The sequence below is a fragment of the Nyctereutes procyonoides genome, unplaced genomic scaffold, assembly GCF_905146905.1.
Source record: "Nyctereutes procyonoides isolate TBG_1078 unplaced genomic scaffold, NYPRO_anot_genome, whole genome shotgun sequence".
In the NCBI taxonomy this organism is placed as follows: domain Eukaryota; kingdom Metazoa; phylum Chordata; class Mammalia; order Carnivora; family Canidae; genus Nyctereutes; species Nyctereutes procyonoides.
The window spans coordinates 7,519,273-7,540,812 of NW_026575139.1; the positions used below are offsets into that span (position 1 = coordinate 7,519,273).

Genomic DNA, 21,540 nt, shown 5'->3' on the forward strand with positions numbered 1-21,540 from the left:
TCAAGCATTTCATCAGACTCCCTCATGTCACTGAAGTGCACATGGAGGCTCAGAGATGGTGGACATTCTCCTAGGACACACAGCCAGCTAGTGGCAGACTCAACTTGAAGCCACGTCCTGGAATCCTGGTACCTAGACCCCGTGTTCTTTTTTTATCATCCCACAGCTGACCCCAGCCCACGTGGAAGAAATCACTGGGTGCTAATTTGTCTGATTGTGAACAAGTTTAAAAACCCCAACCTCATACCCCTAGCCTGTGCATTGGTGTGGCGGGCATGCACCAAACCTAACAGCAGCTGCCTTTGTGTGATTATAATGATGTAATTTCCACTCTCTCATATATTCCAGGATTTCTGTCATGAGCAAGTAAATAATTTATAATGGGAGGAAAAAGAAATCTTTGTAAGAGAGCCTTGCAAGAAAGGAAGGCTGTGGGTCCAGAGGGAGTGTATTTTCTAGAAAAGCAATTCCTCAGGCGAGGCTCAGGTTTGGGTGTGCTGAAGAGTGCTCATTCCTCCTGCAGACACTCTAGCTCCCTGAGGGTCCTGGTGGCCCAAGGGTGGCAGTGGCCCTGCTGGGGAAGGGGGGAGGTGAGGGCAGGTGGCCAGGGGCCTTTGCCAAATTGGCTGCTGGCCTGGGTCCTCTACCACACGCAAATGTGTACCGGGACTATCTTCCTACGCAGCTGGTTTACAAAATGAGGAGGAGGAAGACATAATAAACAGAGACTTGGAGCCTGCTGTAGAGCGAAAACAACGCTTCATGGCACGAAGTGGTTCAAGTCCTGCTGAAGGTGCGTGCAAGAGGAACACTTTAAGGCAGGTGGAGTTTTGTGCCTTCCCGCACACGGTAAGGCTTGAGAACTTGGCTCTGAAGGGACCTATTCTATTGCACATTACGCCTCCTGCTCATTTATTCATTCAACAAACTCCTATGCTCTATTTGCTTATCACGTTCAGTGTGAGATATGGTGGGGAAGAGTGCAGACATGATGGGCGGGCCTAAAAAAACTTGGACATCAAGCCACATCCTGGTGCCATCCTTCAAGGACCATCTCTTGTCTCTGTCGCTGAGTACCAGGTGTGACCGTGGATAAATGCCTTGCTACCTCTGGGACCTCATTTCCACCTATTAGCTGTTATAATAGATAATTCTGGAGACCTCTACACAACCACGTCCCTAAAGAGGTAACATGGGGACACACACAAGCAGAGGCAGGGGGATCAGCCACAGTGCACTGTCAGGGGCCCATCTTTCACTTGGGGGCATCCGAAGGCTTTCATGGAGACAGATGGAATGAGTCAGCTTAGCACGCTCCCGTTCACCAGGAGCCTGCCTGTCTGCCTCTGAGGATCCCAGGACCTGGCTCTACCTGTCAGGCCTGCCCAAGACAAAGCCACAGTCAAGCCCAAGCCTGGCCCCAGTGCTCTGGACTATGGCCCTCTGTATGGTTCCACTACAGGCAATGGAAAATTCTCTTTTCAGAATTAAAGTTCCAGAGTTCCAGGTTCTGCCTCTGTTATACCTTTTCTAGAAGGGAGTGGAAGGGGAGCATGTTTCTTCATATTAACCTGCTAAGGAATGGGCCTGGAGTCTCCCCAGGCCAGAGAAGCAGAGAAGATGGGAAAAGTTGACCCTGAGTCCCCAACACAGGTATTGATCCCAGACTGGGACTCAGGAGATAGTCAAACCAGGGATGCGAGTTGGGCCGCAGTCCTAGCCCATCGAGTAAATGGGGATAACCTCCCATACAAAGGCTGTTGTGAAGACTGGTGACAATGTGTAAAGCACCTGCAAAATAAATTTATTTTCTTTGCACATTTCGAAGCACGTTACAGAAAATCCTCTGCAGTGTAGGGAGTATTGTTACTTCCCTGTCTCATGGATGAGCAAATTGAGGCATAACTAGTAGCGTAGAGCTGAGATTTGAAGCCAGTCAGAGACCCAGATTTGTCTTTTTGTTTTTTAGCTTGTTGTTATGGAAAGGTCTGAAAATATACACAAGCTGACAGGCTGCCATCACCGAAGTCTAGGTACCTATCACCCAGCTTCCGTGAGCACCAACTCACAATCTTGTTTTTTTCACACCAAAACCCGTCCCACCTCTCCTGTATGATTTAAAGCAAATTTCACATGCCTACCCTTTATTCTGTAAATGTTTTAGGGTGAATCTCTAATAGATAAGGACTCTTTTCAAGAAGCATAACTGCTTACCCATTATCACGTCTACAAGAAATCAACAATATTTTACTAGCATTAACTCTCTAGGCGGTGTTACGATTTCTGATGGTCTCATGATTTCATATTTTTTCCAAATTATTTTTTCCTTTTTCTCTTTTCTTTTTTTCTTTTCTTTACTTTTCTTTTCTAAGTGGGCTCAGCCCCAACGTGGAGTTCAAACTCACCACCCTGAGATCAAGAGTCACACATTTTACCCACTGAACCAGCCTGGTGTCCCATAGTTATTTTCTAAATCAGAACCCAAATTGCTTTACATATCGGATTGGTTGATATGTCTGTTATGTTTCTTTTAATTTATAGGTTTTCCTGACATCTCTCACTCTGTTTTCTCTTCCTTTCAATTCACTTGTTCATGAATCCTGGGTGTTGGTTCTATGGCTTCCCACAGCCCAGAGCAGTGCTGTCTAGTAGAGATCTAATGTGAGCCACAAAGTAATTTTAAATTATTTAGTAGCCAGATTTAAAAAAAAAAAAAAAGAAGAAGAAGAAGAAGAAGATGAAGACGAAGAAGGAAGAAACGAAGAAAGGAAGAAAGGAAGGAAGGAAGGAAGAAAGGAAGAAAGAAAGGAAGGAAGGAGGGAGAGAAAAAAAGAAGCATCCCGTTCATGGATGAGAAAAGAGAGGCCAGAGTCACACAGTGAATGGCTAGTGGAGCTGGGATTCGAACCCTGGCACCTCACTGCCAGGCGATCTCGCTTTATAGTGTCACTGTCACGGTAAACCACAGTAAACTAGAGCCAGCAGTGCCCTCGGGATCTCGCAGGTGGCTGGGGAGGCCTAAGGGTGAGAAGCACAGGAGGCTTCCAGGGGGCCATGGTCGTCTGAGGCCTTGACCAGGTGACCTCCACCAAATAGCTTTCACGTGTAGATCTCATCTTTGTGGTGTTTCCACTAGGATGCCTGAATAGTCAAAGCTCGGTGTGGTCGGGGTGTGAGTGGCAGGGGTTGAGGGCTTCCCTTAATTATAGGAGTCAGGAGGCCTCCCACCTAGGCAGCCAGGTGGGAGAGAGACAGGTGGCATCAGAGGTGGAGGAGGCCATGCAGGGGCAGGAGAGGAAGAGGGGAGAGGCAGGAGGAGGGGATGGAGTCCGGGGAAGGGGGGGTGAAGTGTGGATGAGCAGTGTGGGTCAGTGGCCCTGAAGGGGTCTGTAGAGGGAGGCGGGGAGGCCAGGTCCCGTGTGGTACCGCCACCCGCAGGTGATCCCGTACCTGCTCAGAAGGCAGGCGTGAGCTAAACCCTCATGGCTCCTTTTGTTCCTGCCTCTGCTCCCCCTGATGAAGAGTCCTATCAGCTTCCTGCCATGTCTGCCTTCTGTAGCCAATTCACAGCCATCTGTCCAGGGTCCGTCTGTCTTGCCCAGGAAAGCTTGGGCCTGAGAACCAACCCCCCCCCCCAACGCATCCTGAGCTGCCCCAGGGACCGCTTCACGGGACACCCGCTGGCACGGGGTAGACTCCCAGTGGCACTTTTCCATGCTCTGGCCCTTCCCTCTGGTCCAGGACCGCTCACAGGAGGACGAGGGGTCCTGCTGTCCTGTCCTCAGGCCTTGGGACGGGGCGTCCCCATGAGGGTGGAGGGCTGGTTCAGCCAACTGGGAGGAGCCGGAGGCAGTGGTGTGCTGAGCCAGTGAATGCTAACAAGGGGCTTTCTCTCGGAGGCAGCAGTGGGGGGAGGCCTAATCTGTAGCCCTTGCAGATTTTCGTGGTGAAAATATTCCTGCTATGGCTGATTTCAAGCTGATGTGATGTGTCAGTGAGCTCACGAGGTTCCTGACAGGGTGGTCATTGGCTCTGGGCCTGCTGGGCCCCAGCATGCCTTGGTCAGGGGGCTGCCTCTCTGCCTCCCGCCCGCTTTCCCCTCTACAAGGAGCCCTTCCAACCCCTAGTCATCCTTCAGATCCAGCGTCATGCCACCTCCTCCAGGAGGCCTTCAGGACCTGGCTGAGCTGTCCCTGCAGAGAGGCTCCCAGCCCCTGTGCTCCCTTTGTGTCTGAACATACTTTGTGTACACAGCTCCCTTAACTCTCTCTCTCCTTGCCAGGCTGGGGGCAGTGGGGCTGGAAACGCAGGAGGTGGCTCTACCTCCCCCTCCGCTGGACCCCACCTCCCAGCACTGACCCTGGCCCACAGCAGGCGCTTAGGACGCATTTGTTGGAAGGATGGATAATGCATGTGCCATCTGCCGGGTGCCCACTCTACTCTGAGCATGTAACACATAATAACTCATTTAACCCTCACAACAGCTCTAAGTGGTATAACAGGCCCATTTTACAGATGAGGAAACTGAGCCTCAGTGGTTCAGGGGCGGAGCCAGGCCTGGGACGCTGTGTCAAAGTGCTCCCGTGTACTCCCTTGGTCCTATAAGAAGCATGGGACTCCCAGTGTTGTCCTCATCTTAATAAACAACAAAATAGGCTCAGATTACACACAGACACACACATACACACACGCTCTTCTCTTACTTTACGCCTGTCCTGACTGCCACACTGTCAGTCCCTTGAGCATAGGGCAGGGTCCTTGCTTCTCTGGGTGCCTGGTCCTGGATTCAGTAACAGCTGACTGAATCTTTGCCAAGCTGCATTGCTTTTTTGCAGTAGCGAGTTTCCTGTCACTGGAGGTGTTCAAGTAAAGTCTGGGCAGTGTTTTTGGTGTATTTGGACCAAGATTCCTTAAACTCTTCAGGTTGAAGCCCTATGACTACGTATAGCTGCCTAATCCAACGCCAAGGCCCTGTCAGTCTTTGGCTTTCTGGGTTGAGACATACATTAAATTCATATGATGGGAAGGTACTGGAGCTGTCAACTGTCTGTCAGGTGATTCACAGACCTGACCTCTCTTAATTCTCAGAGCAACACTGGAGGGATTTACACCGGGTGTGACACCATCTGATTTCTGGGTCAAGAATGAACTTCAGAGACCACCCAGCTGTGATGTGCAGAGTACGGCCTTAGACCAATGTCTGCATTTACTGTACCCCACCAGGCTGCCTTCTTCTTGTGGGGGTGCGCTGGGGTGCGCTGGAGAAGAGAAGAGCACTGTCATCTCTTCATGAAACCCAGCTCAGCAACCATGGTCTGCAACTCAGCTGGCACGAGGGGTCTTGCAACCATGCCCAGGGCTCTGAGAACTTTGCGGACCCTGCTGGGGGTTGGGGCGCAGGACCATTTCTGTTGCTAAAGCAGGTCGAAAATTCTCACCTCCTGAGCCAGGATTGAGAAGAATTTCTGACGTGCACAAACTTGCCTCGTCCCTTGTGTTTCCCAATTTGGAGGCAAGAACCAAAGCCTCTGAGATGCCCCGCCTGGCCCACTGCGAATCTGTGCCAGGCAGAGACCGTTTCCAAATTGCTCACCGTCTCACGCACTCTGCCCTGAAGCTTGCCACAGGGGAAATGGGGGCCTCAGCCTTGTGTCCCTGCTTACTGCCAGGCCCCTTGGCCTCTGCAAACCTCAATTTCTTGCTGGGGAAGTGGGACTGGTTTTGAGTAGATTCTCAGTAAGGATTGTTATTAGTAAGAGTTTGCATCTGTTGAGATGCCAGATGCCCCATCTCCTCTCTGGCTGCCTGGCTCCAATTCCTGGAGGCACCCACCGTGGTCACTACAACTTAAAAACAATCTGATTTGCAAGCATTTAATGGGCCAGTCTCAGACTAAGAAAGACAGGCAGATGCGGCTTGGATAGCGTGTCTGAATATAGTCGGGCAGGAGAGGGTTGAGTGGCTCCCAAACTTGTCCCCAGAAAATTCAAATTGGATAATTCGGTGAAGAAAATCAAGAGCCTAAAAAAATTCCCTCTCCTTTCTGCTTGGTATTTCTGAAATGAATCAAAAGGACAGGAAACGCTTCATGCATAGGAATGTTGATCAGCATTTAGAAGAAGAAAATAGGAAAACCCGAAATATTTAGGACCAGGAAATTGGTTAAATATATTAAAAATGATGTTTCAGAGATGCCTGGGTGGCTTCGTCGGTTTAGTGTCTGACTCTTGGTTTCAGCTCAGGTTGTGATCTCAGGGTCATGAGATCGAGCCCTACATCAAGGTTCCCAGTCAGCTCGGAGTCTGCTTGAGATTCTCTCTCTCCCTCTCCCTCTGCTCCTTCTGCTCATGCTCTCTCTCTCTCTAAAATAAACAAATAAATCTTTTAAAAAAATGCTGTTTGTGAAAAAAATATGTATTTCTGATATTTTATCAAGGAGAAAAAATAAAGCAGGGGGCTAAATTGTATATAGAGCATGGTAGGCAAAATACCAAATTATCAACTGACAGTGTTTGCCTTCCAGCCTGGGATCCTGAGTTGCTTTTGTGTTTTCTTTATTCTTTGTAGTAGCCTCTAATTTTTCTATGAAGGATAGGTATTACTTTTGTAACGGAGAGATTTAAGTAAGCCAAGTGTTTTCTCCAATTTTTAAAAGCACAGGGAATGCATTATGGGTTAGCTCTATGTAATGAAGATCATCAGCCAACTTGTGTTCAAAGGAAAAGACTGGCTTACATAAAAACTGGTGAATACGCAATCATGTTTTCATTTAAATTGAAATGTCTAAAGTATTTATGAACCCTTTCTTTAGTGGCTTCCTGTTTGCCCAGCCACTTGTTCTGAGCAGGTGGATTCAGCAGGGTTCTAAATCCCAGGGAAAAGTACCCAGATGAGTTGCTGCTTGTGGGAGGTTCTGGGATGATTTTTTTTTTTTTTTTTTTTTTTTTTTACTGAGCAGCGTCTGAGGGCTCAGATGTCCTGAGTTTGGGGTCCCCGTGAAACAAAAGTAAAGAGCAAAAGCAAAGCCTTCCCCAACCTCTGTTCTAGATCTTGACTCATGCCTCTTAGGTCTTTGTATGATTTTTTCCATGACACTTGCAGGGATGGCGTGTTTTGGGAGCCTTTCAGATTTGAGCATGTCCTTCTGCGGCCTGCGCTCCTGGAGGATCATTCAGTGTCACAGCCTGTTTGCCCCCTGAGTCTGCAGCTGCTCCTCTGTTGGGGTCTGCTGTATTTGTTGCCTCTGAAAACCCGAGGCCAGCCTGGTTTTCCTTCCTTTGTGTGTTGCCTGCCCCTTCCCTCTGGCCCCTTGTCCCTGGTTTATTCAACTGCCTCCCATCGTCATTGCCCTAGGTGAGGTCAGCTGTGACCTGTGAAGCAAATTTACCATGTAACACAAGACTCTGGACGATAGAGTCTCCCTGGTGGCCTTCGATTCTCTGCTCTGACGTTTACTAATGATGTGACATCAAATGAGGGGCCCCCTCTCTGAGCCTGGGTCCCCCCGCTTGTAGGACAAGGAGCTTGATCTCCAGGGTCCAAGTTGTGGTGAGGATCCAGCAGATCACCCCTGGCACCTGGGACCTCATGAAGCCTCAGCTCCCTTTCCTGCCTTAGGAATAATAGTCACCTCCTTTGTCCCCCAGATCCAAGGGTCATTATGCGTGGTGACTGCCCTCAGGGGGCCTCACCTCTGCCCCCTCAGCTGCAGCTACCACAGTCCAAATAGACCCTTGGAAGAAGTTACCAGGCCATTTGCAAGGAAAAGCCCTGTGGCTGATACTTATTCTTATTGTAAACGTGTGTCCATGGCCAGGGACATGTGAGGTGTCCCCATCAGAGCTGTTAGCACCCAGCTGGGGCTTCCAGGTTACATCCCACTGTGGGAAGCCCCCAGGCTGAGGGGTCCCTGTCTTGATACTGTTTCCTATCCAGGGAGGCATGATGTCCTCACGGGAAGAACCAGACCAGGTCCCAACCTAGCTCCGTTTTAGCTCTGGAGACGTTTCTCGACTCTCAGGTGGGGCTAGCGAGTGGGTTTATCAGAAGGAATACTCGTGATGGTGTTGAGCGGCAAGGGAGCCCAGAGGTGGGGCTGAGATGCCCCTCAGGTGACACCGGGCAGTCTCCTGTGCCTTGTCTCTCCCCCGTGTAGGCGCCCCCTCCACTTTACTCGGGTTGAGGACCCTTATGGGAAAGGATCGAAACCTGCCCACGGAGCACCTGGTTGGCTCAGTTGGTGAAGCATCTACCTTAGGCTCGGGTCAGGACCTCAGGGACCTGGGATGGAGCCCTGTGTCGGGCTCCCTGCTCAGCGGGGAGCCTGCTTCTCCCTCTCCCTCTGCCCTGCCCCCCAACTTGGGCTCTCTCTCTCTCTCATTCAAATAAATAAATAAAATCTTAAAAAAAAAAAAAAAAAGAAACTTGCCCACAAAGGCAATTCGGACATTATAGACATGTCACCAGCTGGATGTGGGGACATGTAGGCAGCAGAGAGGCAGTATGTGTGTGTGGTGTGTGGTGTGTGGTGAGTACGTGTGTGTGATGTGTGCATCTGGGTGTGTGTGACATGGGAGGTGTGTGTTTGCTGTGTATGTGGTGTGTGTGTGGTCTCTGTGTGTGATATGTATGTTTGTGGGCTGTGTGTCTGTGTGTGGTGGTGTGTGTATACGTTTTGTAGTGTGTGTGGTGTGTGTGTAGTGTGTGTGTATGCCTGTGTGTGTGTGTCTGTAGGCTTCTGTTTGTGTGTCTGTGTGTCTGTGCATCTGCTGGTGGTGACAGAGGCCCAGGAAGGACAGGGCGGAGACCCTGCCATGGGGCTCTGGATTCAGGATGCTTGGGAACAAGCCATGCCTGTGACTGTCCCAGCTCCTCTGGGGCTGACACCGGGGGTCACGGAGGCAAAGTGCTGCGTGAGAGTTTCTGGGGCTCTCGACTGTCTCTCCCACCAGGCTCCCTGTACCTTGGAGGCAGGTCTCGAGCTGGGGGGCCCAGGGCCGTGTCGGTAAGTGGCTCAGGAAGGCAGGGACCAGCGGAGTCTGAGGCTCAGGGCTGGGGGGTCCGTGCCCCACCTGTAGGGTGTGGGGGCTGGCTCTGGGTCACCTTGCACCCTGCAGCCCTGCTCCGTGCTGGCCTGAGAAAGTTCCTTCTCCCAGATGTGACCAGCTCAGTTCTGCCGATAACTATCATTTAAAAAATTTTAAGCATCCTTTTAAGATAGTGATTATGGACACCTGGGTGGCTCAGCGGTTGGGCGTCTGCCTTCAGCTCAGGGCACGCTCCCGGGGTCCTGGGATCGAGTCCCGCACTGGCCTCCCCGCTGGGAACCTGCTTCTCCCTCTTCCTATGTCTCTGCCTCTCCCTCTGTGTCTCTCAGGAATAAATAAATAAAATCTTTAAGAAAAAAAATTAAAAAACGAAACAGTGAATAAGCTTCAAAATCACATTATGACCAAATTTGTTAGCCATACCTTAGACTTTAGTGGATTTCATTGATCACACTAATTCATTAGTCACACTAATTTTTTCTATAACACCTTCCCCTTTTTGGGATTATTTGTTGGGATTAATTTCTCTTTTGGCTGGAATGTACATACAAGTAAAACAATTTTTTTTCCAAAAAAAAACAAAAAAAAAACCAAAAAAACAAAAAAAACTCATCCCCAGAGTCTGACCGGGATGAGCAGTTTTGGGGTGCCCAGCAGCACCTACATGCCCAACACAGAGCCCACACATAGTAGGTGCTCAGCAAAAGCACCTCCTCAAAAACTCACAGAATGCACCCGAGGGCAGGACCGTCCCCCACTCTGGAGTCCCTACTGTTCCCTCACTGCCTCTTCCCTGTGCTGGCTCCTGAGTGTGGGCACAGATGTGTGAATCCTTCATCTGCAGGACAGACTCAGGCTGTGGAGAGTGGGTGTCTTGGAGAATTTTGTCTCCTTATTTCCACTTAAATTTCTTTTTTTTTTTTAAATTTATATATTGAAATTCTGCCAAGGCATATCATGATAAGAATTTCAAAGGAAATTCAAAGGAAGCCTGCCTCCCCTCTGGCCCCATCCCCAGCACCCTCCTGGAGGCAGGCGCTCCCCGCCCTGGTTTCCCCAGCTCCTTCCAGGCACCCCCTAAGTGGGTCAGCACTGCGTGTGTACCCACGGTTTGAGGAGGGGAACGGGAGCATCCAGGATGCACAGTTGCCCCGTTGCATTGAACAAGCCAGCCACCCACTTGGAAGGCGCCAGACACTGCAGGCAGGTCCCCGTTCCTTTCAGGAGGCTCGCAGTTCTATGATGCTCTGCAGATGGAGGGACCAAGGCCTAGAGAGGCTAAGTGGTTGTCCTAGGTCACACGCTGGGGGCTGGGGAGGAGCAGGGGTGGGATTCAGTCCCCTGGAGCTGGCTTCAGAGCTTAGCAGGAGGAGCAGGGCAGGAACAGGGAGGGGGCGAGGCCTCGATGCCATGGGAGTCTGTTGCCCCTGTGGGTCTCCTCCTTCCCACTGTCTTGGCTTCCACCCATGAGCTGTGCAGATCGCCTTGTCCGCAGGCCTTTGCCACTGCTGAGCACACCTGTGCCAGGTGGACACCCCCGTTCCCGCCTCCTCCGGCTTTTCATCTCCCCACCTTGTTCTTTCATTCTGGCCATTCATTTCTGGACATTTCTGGTCAGACGAGAGCCCAGAGGCCACTTCTCCCACCCCTACTTGCCTCACTGGCATTTAACAACGTCTACTGGGGAGGATGGCTTTGGGCTCCAGGGCAGGGACAGGGCCTGATTCCTCCTCAAGTTCGTTTGCCTCAGAAAACCTTTGGCTAAGGCAGTTGATCTCTCAAATGTGGACAGAGAGGCCCACTTGCATCAGAATCCTGGGAGCTGGTAGAAGTGAGTCCAGGAGAGGGCTCGGTGTCTGCAGGGGGTGGTGGGGGAGCCGCATTTGCAAATGGCTAGTCTTTCCCCATCAGGCAATGCCCACGCTGGAGCGGAGCGCTCACTCAGGGGTCCCATAGGGAAGAGGCGACGTGGAGTCACGGGTGCAAATCAGCACAACCACCACCACCAAAGTGGCAGGCACTCTACAGTTTACAACATCCTGTGAGGTGTCCGGTACAGATAGAGCTGATTTTCAAATGTGGACCCGTGAGGCCCAGAGAGGTGAAGTGACTTGCATGCGGTCTCTCTGCCTTCTAGGGGGTTTGGATTGGGATCTGGAACCACTTATCTGTGCCTCGCGGGAAAGTGCTCCACAAGCCCCAGAGGTCAGGAGGCCCACAGGCATTGGGGCCTAAAGTTTGAGCCCTGAAGGGAAGTAGGACGGGACTCCTGGCGTCACCACTCAAGAATGTGTTGCCTGGGAACACGAGCCCGTGCGTCCTGGGGGGCCCTTGTTCCCGGGAATCCTCGAGACGCGGTGGCCTCATGTGCAGTGAAGACAGCACCTCTGATAGTCCCAGGCCCGGTTCTTGCCCCTGGAGACCGTCCTTCCGCTAGGCGGGGCCCTGCAGCGAGCCTGGTGCCTGCTAGCACCACCCCGACACCATCTGTGTTACACCTCCCCGTGGTCCTCAGAAAAGGAAACGATTCTCCCCATTGCACAAATTGAGAAAGCAGGCTCAGAGAGCATCCCTAACCGGTAAAGAGCCAGGATTTGAACCCAGAGCTCATGTGTGTTCCACCCTGCATGATGATTTTGGTGGGGTGAGGTAGTTTGCTCATGTTTTTCTAGCCTCTAATATCCTACAGGCTCCACCACAGAGTCAAAGAGGTAGCTGACTCTTTGGGTTTGCAGTAGAAAGTGTGTCGTGATTAAGGAGTTGTGGATGTTTAGCTCAGAGAGGACCTACGAGGACTAGAATTGTACACCCCAGCCCCAAGAGCTAGAAAGGGGACCATTGCTCAGTGGGACAGGAGTTTAGCTCCAGTCTAAGGAAGAACTTTTATTTTTTTTTAAAGATTTTATTTATCTATTCATGAGAGACACACAGAGAGAGAAAGAGATGCAGAGACACAGGCAGGGGGAGAAGCAGGCTCCATGCAGGAGCCCGATGCGGGATTCGATCCCGGGACTCCAGGATCACACCCTGGGCCAAAGGCAGGTGCTAAACCGCTGAGCCACCCAGAGATCCCTAAGGAGGAACTTTTAAACAGTAGAACTTTCCTGAGATGGAGTGGGCTGGCTGGCAAAGTAGTGAGCTCCCTGTCCTTGGAAGCATGCGCGCTAAGAAAGATACTCACAGGTCAGGAGATTCCTAGACTGGGGGTGGTGGAGGTGATGCACTCAGGGTGTCAAATCTTAGTAAGTTCTGATACTCTAAGTGCCTTCTGAATCCTTAAAGCAACATACAGATCTGCTTTGTGTGCTTTTTTTTTTTTTTAAGCTTGATTTTTTTTGGGGGGGACAATTTTGGGTTCACAGAAAAATTGAGTAGAAAGTACAGAGATTTCCCATATGGCCTCTGCCCCCACAGACACCCAGCCTCCCCCGTGAGCAGCACCCACCAGAAGGGCGCGTTTACGACAGTGAATACCTACAATGACACGTCATTGTCACGCAAAGTCCACGGCGTTCCCTTGTGCCTTCAGGGGTTTGGACAGATGTACAATGACGCGTGTCCATCATGACAGCCTCACAAGAGCAGTTGCGCTGCCCTAAAGATCCTCTGTGCTCTGCAGAGTCATCGCTCCCTCCCCGTGACCCCCAGCAGCTACTGATCTTTCTACAAACTCCATAGTTTTGCCTTTTGCAGAATGTCCCATAATTGAAAATACCTGGGCAGGTAGCCTTTGCAGCTGGGCGTCCGTCACTCAGGACTTCACCCACCCACCCACCCACCCACCCACCCATCCGATTATTCAGCAGATCCATCGTGAGCAGAGCCTGCGTGTCGTCAAGCAGAGTGGGTTCTCAGTGCAGGGGACGCAGCAGCGAGAGCGGGGACAGGGGAGCCCTGCTTTTATTCTGAGGACCGCTCCCTCTGCCCCCCTCTGCCCTTGCGGGCCAGCCACGTTCACTGGGTTAGCAGAGACCACGTGGCAGCTCTTTCCCCTGCTCCGTCCCTACTTGGCCAGTGTCTCTGAAGTTTGGTCTCACCCACAGTCCTTAGATTCCCCAGTGTAGACTCAGCCCATCACCTGAACCTTCCCCTGTGTATCAGGGACAGAGCCAGGGTCCCAAAGAGGCCGAGGCACCGCCCCCATCCCCAACCCCCAGAGAAGGGCTCAGGTTGGTTCTCTCCCTGCTCTGAGACTCCTTCTTTGCCTCCTTCCCAGGCTTGGAGCACGGGATTGCAGGGATTCTGTGAGTGTAGGGCAGGGCTGGAATGGGGCCCTAGGGTTTCGCCTGTGGGGAAGGCATGGGAGCCGTCTTGTTTCCCATGCTTTCCCAAACCTCTCCCCCTGGCTGTTGCCCAGATCTGCCTGCCTTCCACCTCACGCAAGGGGAAGCAGCAAACTCTTTCCTCGGGCTTGTGGGGCTCCCCATCACCCCACTGCTGCCACCATCTAGCAGGACAGGGAATGGCTTTCCTCCAGAGAAGAGGGAGCGGGCACCGTCCTCTGGGGTCGCTCACCCTGGCCCCGGCCCCGGGCCTTCCCTCTTTTCTAGAAGGAATAAAAGGCAGGGTTGGCTCGGGGATCCCCACTGCCCCACACCTGGGCCCAAGCTCCTGCTTCCTGTGCACCCACGCTGCTGGGAGCCACAGCAGGCCTGTGACTCAGGGAGGCGCATCCTAACCTGCCCTGCCGGAGCAACGCCCACTGGCCACCCCAGCCCAGGCTCGTGCAACGACCTGCTCTCAGCGGCCCTCATGGGGCACTGACTGCATATGTGGGCTTTCCCAGGCAGGCACAAGCCCATTTCTACCTTTGTCACCACCCTGCCAAGTCAGCTCAGGAAATGGGGAGAAGGGGGTGGGCATAATTTGCTCAAAAACGTTACCCAGGGCAGGAGAGCAGAGCTGGAACTCCAACCCACGCAAAGCCTGTGCTCTGAACCGGTGTCTGGTTTGAGCCCTCTGGCCTGGACAGCCAGGACCACGACCCGAGGGGCTTTCAGCTGAGTTACCACCCCTCGGCGCACACCAGCAGCACTTACAGACCCTCTCCCACCCGCCCTCTGATTTCACTCCTGCCACCCCAGGAGCCAGCAAGCAGGGTACTTTGCAGACAGAGAGACTGAGGCTCGGAGAGGTTAAGAAACTTGGGTACACAGGGTCTGTGTACAGGGCCCACGAGCACCACAGCTGTGAGTTAGAAGCCGGATTCCGGAGTCTAAACCCCACACCCATCCCTCCTCGCTCCTTGTAGCTGAAGTCCAAGGCAGCTACCCAGAGTCTATACAAATCAAATCGCTAAACTGTTCACACAGATACACACATGCCTGTCTCTACTCAAGAAGAAGACGAACCTAGAACAAACAAGGTAATAATTCCTGCTGCTGGGAGCCTTTCTTGTTACTCATCAGGACTAGAAAAGGAAAGGAACTTTGCCCCAGGACCCAAGGGAACTTTACTCCCAACCCCGGGGAATCAGTCCCTGTGACACTCACCTGCTGGCTCTCTCTTTGTCCTGGGACCTCCTGTCCTCCTGGGACCCCTCTTGCCCAGGGCAAGCCACGTGGGCGCCTCGAGAGCTCCCTCGGTCCTGCAGGACTGCCTGATGTCCTCAGTCCTCCTAGGAGCCGCCAGAGCCGAGCTGAAGTGGTGGAGGGAACAGCTCATCTTTCAAGGGCTGGGTGGTGATGTCACCGCCCTCCTGGGCACTTCCTCCCTCCACCTCCAGCCCAGCCCAGCGCTCCTGCCCAGCGGCCCAGCCAGCCCTGCTACGGTTGGTTTCCAGAACCTACGCCCGCCCGCGGAGCCCGGGCTGGGATTGTTTCAGGAACCCAGGGCTGTGTCTGCCCCGCGAGCCTTGAGAGCTCAATGAGCCACATGGAGGATTTCCAAGTGAGCCCAAGGAATGTTCTATTGTGTAGCCTGGCTGCCTTTCAGAGCCACAGGGTGGCAAATGTGTCCAGGACTCAAAATCAGCAGGTCCTGGATCCCCATCCCTGCACTCGCTTCCCTGCCTAAGGGCCTCGGGAGAGTGGCTTAACCTCTCTGGGCTGGGAGATGGACCCGAGATCGTGACAAGTGTCAGAGGGGTGTGGTGAGGATTAATAACAGCCCTGACACATATATAACTCGTGCTCTGTGTCAGGCACTTTTCTAAGCACGTAAATGGATGGACTCAGCTAATCCTCTCAAGAACCCAGGCAATCTGGCTCCAAAGTTTGTGTTCTGTTCTTTTTTTTTCTTTTTTTTTAAGATTTTTATTTATTTATTTGGCAGAGAGAGCGAGCACAAGCAGGGGAGAATGCAATCCCCAGTGGAATGCAATCACGGATTGAAAAGAAGGTGTGTAGCAGGTTACCTCTAAAACTAGCATTCCTCCTCCTGGCATTGTGCTAGGCGGCTGGCACACTCTGTGAGTGAGTAAGTTCGTCTAAGACAACATTTCTCTCTTATCATTACTTCCCTCACGTGATTGTTTTTACGTCTGAGGTTCAGTGTAAACAGTGAGCCTGCCTCCCAAGTGGCAGAAATGTGGAAACACCTTTGCAGAATGAGCACCTTTCCCTGTCTTGTTTCCCGGCCCCACGTGAGGTTTGTGGGCTCCACCCCACCTGCCCCTGCCACATGTGGGCACGTTTGGCAATGGTTTCCTCCTGCTTCAACATTGATTGGTTTTCTTGGCTTTGCTCTGGAGACTTAGAGGCAATCCGACAATCCAAAGCTGGAAAGTGCAGAGCCTTTCAAATGTACATGTTTTTAAAGTCTTAAAACCTTTCCTTCCAAAAAGACCAGATAAAGCGGGCCGGGGGTGGTGGTGGTGGGAGGGTGCAGGGAGCTGGGGAATAAATAGGAGGGTCAGAACCCTACCCGCTGTCTCCTCTTTCCCTGTCTTCTGAAGCAAGTCTACAAACAGTGGTCAAGTTCCACTCTGTCAACACAGAGGTAGGGAAACTGAGTCCCACAAAGGCGTATCGGGATCCGGGCCTGGTATGGCTGTGGACTGGTTTCATAAACTTGAGTCAAGTCTCTTCCCAGCCTGGATGCCTTGGGTGACTCCCCAGAGTACTGACCTGTCCTACCTACCACATTAGGACTCCTTGACTTCCCAAGAGGGGACAAGGCTCTAGGGAGAGGCTGCACGTAGCCCCTGAGAGCTCTAAAATGGTTTCCAGAATTGTACGTGCATGTCTTGTCCAGGTGAGAGGATCCGTTGCCTTCCTCAATTCCAGAAGACCAAAGCACGTTGAGCTCCATCAGAACAGAGCCCTCGGGAAGTCCCCTGCTGGTACATTCTCGGGTTCCATGTCTATGAGATGAAAATCCTGTGATCTGAATCCAATGTGGACACTTCTGTTGACTGAGAGTTCCAAAACAGCATCCGTCCATCTACGTAGTGTTCCATACACCGCGGTAATGTAGGATTTGAACAATACCATTTCGATCCAGTTTTGAAGTTCTGCTTGGAGGCTGGTCAGTTTTTGTTAGTTCTAGGTTCACACTCTGACACTTCCCTTGCCGGGTTCTTACACTCTGGGCTACTGTGTATCTAACCACTCTGGGGCCACATACCCAGTAACTGTGGACACCCCCCATATCCTGGAACTCCAAACCTTATTCAAATCTTATTACCCAGTCCAAGGGAGCCTGGGAATCCTAGTTAACCCCGCCGTGCTGCTCCCTGTGGCTCCAGCTTGCTGCCACCCTGTCCTTGGGTACAACCCCTTGTGTGGACCTGCCTGGGAGCCTCCTCACATTTGGAACTAAAGTAACAAAAAGTTCTATCTTTCATCCATACAATTAGCATTGTGTTGTGTCTTGCCATCAAACAAACTTTAAATTTGTTTCACTCTTTCTTTTGCCTACAGCTGTATCTACCCATTTAACCAACTATCCATCTCTCTCTCCATCCATCCATCCATCCATCCATCCATCCATCCATCCATCCATCCACCAATTCACCCACCCATTCATTCACTAGCCCATCCATCCATCCATCCATCCATCCATCCATCCATCCATCCATCCACTCACTCACCCACTTATCCAGCTACTCACCTACTCATAAATCAGACATCCCCATAGCTAGGCTGTGCATTGTTAGACAGCAGTGAATGCATCAGACGCACCCTTGCCTGGGAGGAGCCTGCCACTGAGGCCAGCTTGCTGCTTAGGGGCAGGACCTAGACGAGGAACCACTTCCAAAGGAGCTCCATGTGGACTCAGAAACAACCCTCTCTAATTTTTATGTGTTAGCTTGTTTTTTTGTCCCTCTTTTTTGCTAAGAGGAAATTTGGCTAAACCCTTCCTGCCAAATGACCACAGCCCCTGGCTTCTTCCCCATCGGGTCTGCCTGGCTGGGGCCCACAGAGGGGCCCTGTCCTGCTCCAGCCAGTGCACCTGCGTTCAGAGAGAAGCAGGAGGGGAATCAAGTTGTTTCTACATAACCCTGGTGGCCTCCCCATTAAGCCAGGGCTCCTTTGTGAGGCATGGTAAAAATGTGCCCGGGGCCCTCTGGCCTCTCCGGGCTCAAGTCCTACCCCCAAGCTTTAGCCCTGTGAAATTACTAAAGTTTCTGAGTGCAGCAGGATCATACCTAACGCTGGACCTTTGCATACGCTGTGATCTCTGCCCGGAGCTTGGCCCTTACTTGGTAAGCCTTGCCCTTCCCTAAGGGGGCCCCTCAGGAGCTCTTCTTGATGTGTCTGGTTTGGTCTGGGGCCCACCTGCTCTCAGCAGGCTGACTGCGTTCCCACCACAGCCCTGTGGGTTTCCTCTGTGACCCCTGCACGCAAACTCCACGAGGCAGGGACTCCTGTTTTACTTATTGCCTGTCTATTTATCATCCAGCACATAGCAGGCACCCAACGAATACATGCTCATACACAACCCAGTCTATGGGGAAAAGCCCCCAAATTCAACCTCTTTGGGGACAAAGAAAAGATCATGCAAAATAGAACAGCATGTATGTACATGCACTTACTTGTTTCTAATTGTCTGCCCCTTCAGCCAGTGTTCTGGAACATTCTCTCCAACATCTGTGTGTGAGGCTGGGGTTGTCACTTCCACCCCGCACCCCCCTACCTAGGAAGACCCCTGTCATTAGCCCCCAGGAGTGAGCTGTGCTTTTCTACAGCACTCCACAGGCCTGGCCAGAAAGCCAACCCCTGTTCTATGGGCGAAGGGCTGACTTGTCACGCACACCCCAGACAAACCAGTCCTGGAAAACTGGTAAGCAGAACTGAAAGGTAAGCTCTGACTTTGATGCATCGCAAAACACATGCAAAGCCTGTGATTTCGACTGGTTGGCACCAGCAGGGACACCTGTGAGCCCTGGAGGGCACATCCCAGCCCTGTGCACTTCCATCCCGCCTCTGGTCCCCACTCCCAGTGGCCCTTACGTGGCCCTGCTGGAGGCATTGTCCTTGGGCACAGGCCCCGCTCCCGACCCTGTGGCCGCCCGCTTCCTATTATAACGCCGTTGGCTGTTTAATGTTCTTAGGAAAGAAAGGTTAAGTGTTTAAATTATTAGCCTCTTTTACCATTTATCTTCATATTACTCAATGCCGATTTTAAATACGAATATCGGTACGTTGAAGTCATAGGTGGAATCACCAAAATGACATAATTCATGTTTCATAGCTTGTGTGCGCATACGTGTTTTATTCTTATCAGACACTGGGAAACATTGCAGAATATAAACTCATCTGTTTTTGTTTAACTTTGGGCTATGGGAGTTTCCCCCCACAGTTTCTGTTTGACTGGGCTTTCCCGCAGTATCTCCCCACCCCAGATTTGGGGCGGGGGTGAGTGAGGTCCCTGCTATTCCTGGTACGCAGACATTAGGAGGTGGGCTGGGAGAGGTGTTCCAGGGGTTGGTGGAGGCAGTGTGAGGAGGCCAGTCCCTCCTCCGTCCCCCTGTCCATCTCCTTGCTGCTCTGGGAGGTGGGCGGTGGGGCCTGGTCCCCTTGGGCCTGGCACACTGTCGAGCACCCCAGGTTTGGTAGAAAGGAGCCCCTGGTCTGCCTGTCAGCCTGGCCGCACTTCCTAACTCTGTCCTTGGCGCTGCAGCTGTCGCCAGCAGGTCTTGAGAGGTGGTTACTCACTTCCTGCTGCTGGGGCTGGGAAATCCTCAGGGTGACGAGGGGAGGCTGGTTCCTGGCATCCCTCAGACCCTCTTCTCCTGAGATGACCGCTGAGCCATGATCCCCAGGGAGCCATCTCTGTGCAGGCTCCTCTATGTCCCATGAAACCTGGGACCCCCTAGCACAGCCCCCACTGGGGCACCTGGCTGGTTAGCCCCCTGGAGTCCCCTAGGCTGACACAGTACTGAGTCCTCTCCACTCCCCCCTCCCTCCCCCTCACTCCTCCTCCCCTTCATCAGGAAACTGACATGTGGAGGGGGAGTCCAGCGAGGGGTGGAGGTGGGCTTTGGTGGCATGTGCTCTAGCTTCTCCTCCAAGGACTTGAGGGGACTGGGGTGGGGAAGGCTGGGGTGATTGGCTGAAATGTTTGGGGATGTGCAGGGGGTGGGGAGTGGAGGGATATTGTATTGCCCTCCCCACCCCCATCTACCTTCCCAAATTCGAAATTTGGGTTCCATCCCCCCCTCCTTGGCCATCAGAGGTGGCACTGCGGGCCCCTGCTCAGGGGAGACTTAGTAGGGAGGGCTCCTTGTCCAGGATGCCAACTCCTGTCCCACGTGGCTACCAGTAGCTCCTTCACTGCCTAGGGGCTCAGTCTGCACCCCCCTAGCTGACCCTCCCTCACCTGGGCTGCCTCGCCATCCCTCTCTAGCCAGCACCGTGCACCTGCTCCAGGACCCCCCTTATCCCTGAGCTCGGGACTCTGCAGCCCCTCACTTTCTGTCTGCACTCTCCAATGTCCCAGACCCGACTTCCCTCAGGGCCTCCCGAACCCTGACACCTGTCACTGGGGTGGCTCGTGCACATGAGTTTAGAGTCTAACTGCTCTGTGCATCCGTTTCCCCTTTTACCGCAGAGGTGATACTCCCGCCTGGTGGGGCGTGAGACTCAGGTGAGGTGGTGCTGGGTGTGTGGCACCAGCTGAGCAGCAGGCGGAGGCAGGGGGCTCTAACGGGTGCAGACCTGACTTCCAGCCCTGCACCTTCACAGGTGCTGTAGCTTGGGCAGGGTCCCCCGGCCGCTCACGGTACACAGGGACGCCAGGTCTGCTGCAGGGCTGCTGGCAGCCGAGTGGGGATCTGGGTAGCCTGGTCCTCCCCGGATTAGTCCTCTCTTCCCGGCAGGATGGACCACAAGCACTCTCCCTTACCTGCCTTGACAAAAAACGTAACATAAACTAGCCATTTAAAAGTTCACTGTCAGGGCCCCTGGGTGGCTCAGTGGTGGAGCGTCTGCCTTCGGCTCAGGTCATGATCCCGGGGTCCTGGGATCGAGTCCTGCATCGGGCTCCCCTCAGGGAGCCTGCTTCTCCCTCTGCCTGTGTCTCTGCTTCTATCTCTGTGTCTCATGAATAAATAAATAAAAAATCTTAAAAAAAAAGTTCATTGTCATTGAGCAGATTCACCATGTGGTACCATCACATCTGTCTAGTCCAAAACATTTCCATTCCCCCCAAAGGAAACCCTGTACCCACTGAAAGCCACTCTCCAGACCCCACCCCCCAGCTCCCCAACCCCTGGCAGCCATCCATTTGCTCTGTTGTTGGGATTTACTTATTCTGGGTATTTTCCTACGAGCAGAATCACACAATTTGTGACCTTTTGGTGACTCCTTTCACTCCGCCTCCTGTTTCTGAGTTTCACACACGTGGCAGGGGTCTGTGCTTCGATCCTGTTTCCAGCCGAGTAGTATTCCATGTTGTTCGTCCATTCACCATTGATGGATGTTTTGACTGATGTGAACCATGAAGCTATGAACACCCACGTAAAAGTATCTTGAATTTCTGTTTTAAGTTCTTTGGGGCACCTGCCAGGAGTGGAATTCTGGGTCACGAGGTAGCCCTATGTTTACCTCTTTTTTTTTTTATAAAGATTTTATTTGTTTATTCATGAGAAAGCCAGAGAGGGAGGCAGAGACACAGGCAGAGGGAGAAGCAGGCTCCCTGCGGGGAGCCCGATGCGGGACTCGATCCCAGGTCTTCAGGATCATGCCCTGGGCCAAAGGCAGACGCTCAACCACTGGGCCACCCAGGCGTCCCTTATGTTTACCTTTTTGAGGAATGGCCAGACTGCTATCCATAGCAGTTGCACCAGCCGTGCTCTCCCCTGTGCTCCCCACTCAAGTCCACACGCTCCGCCTCTGATGCCACTGGGGAACGAGGGGTGCTTTGACCCACCTGGGCCTCTAAGTTCCTACTGATTCATGGCCAACCTACAGGTTGTCCCCACCATCGTCTGTACCCTCTTCACCCCCAGTATTGGTTAGAACATCCTCAGTTTACTAAGGTGCGTTCCCATGTGCTCCTCATTGGGGTCTTATGTTGGTGCAGAGAGGTTGAGTATTTGGTGCAAAGT

The 21,540-nt window shown here is 52.5% G+C and overlaps 1 protein-coding gene across 2 annotated transcripts in view; it reads right to left on the bottom strand.

The window, feature by feature from the left end:
• The window catches only part of BDKRB2 (bradykinin receptor B2), a 30,217-nt gene extending 15,361 nt beyond the window's left edge, over positions 1-14,856 (bottom strand). For both annotated transcript variants that reach the window (XM_055304229.1, XM_055304228.1), the window contains exon 1: positions 14,540-14,856. The gene's annotated coding sequence lies outside the window, so the exon portion shown is untranslated. The remainder of the gene's footprint in view (positions 1-14,539) is intronic.
• Positions 14,857-21,540: the final 6,684 nt, after the last annotated feature.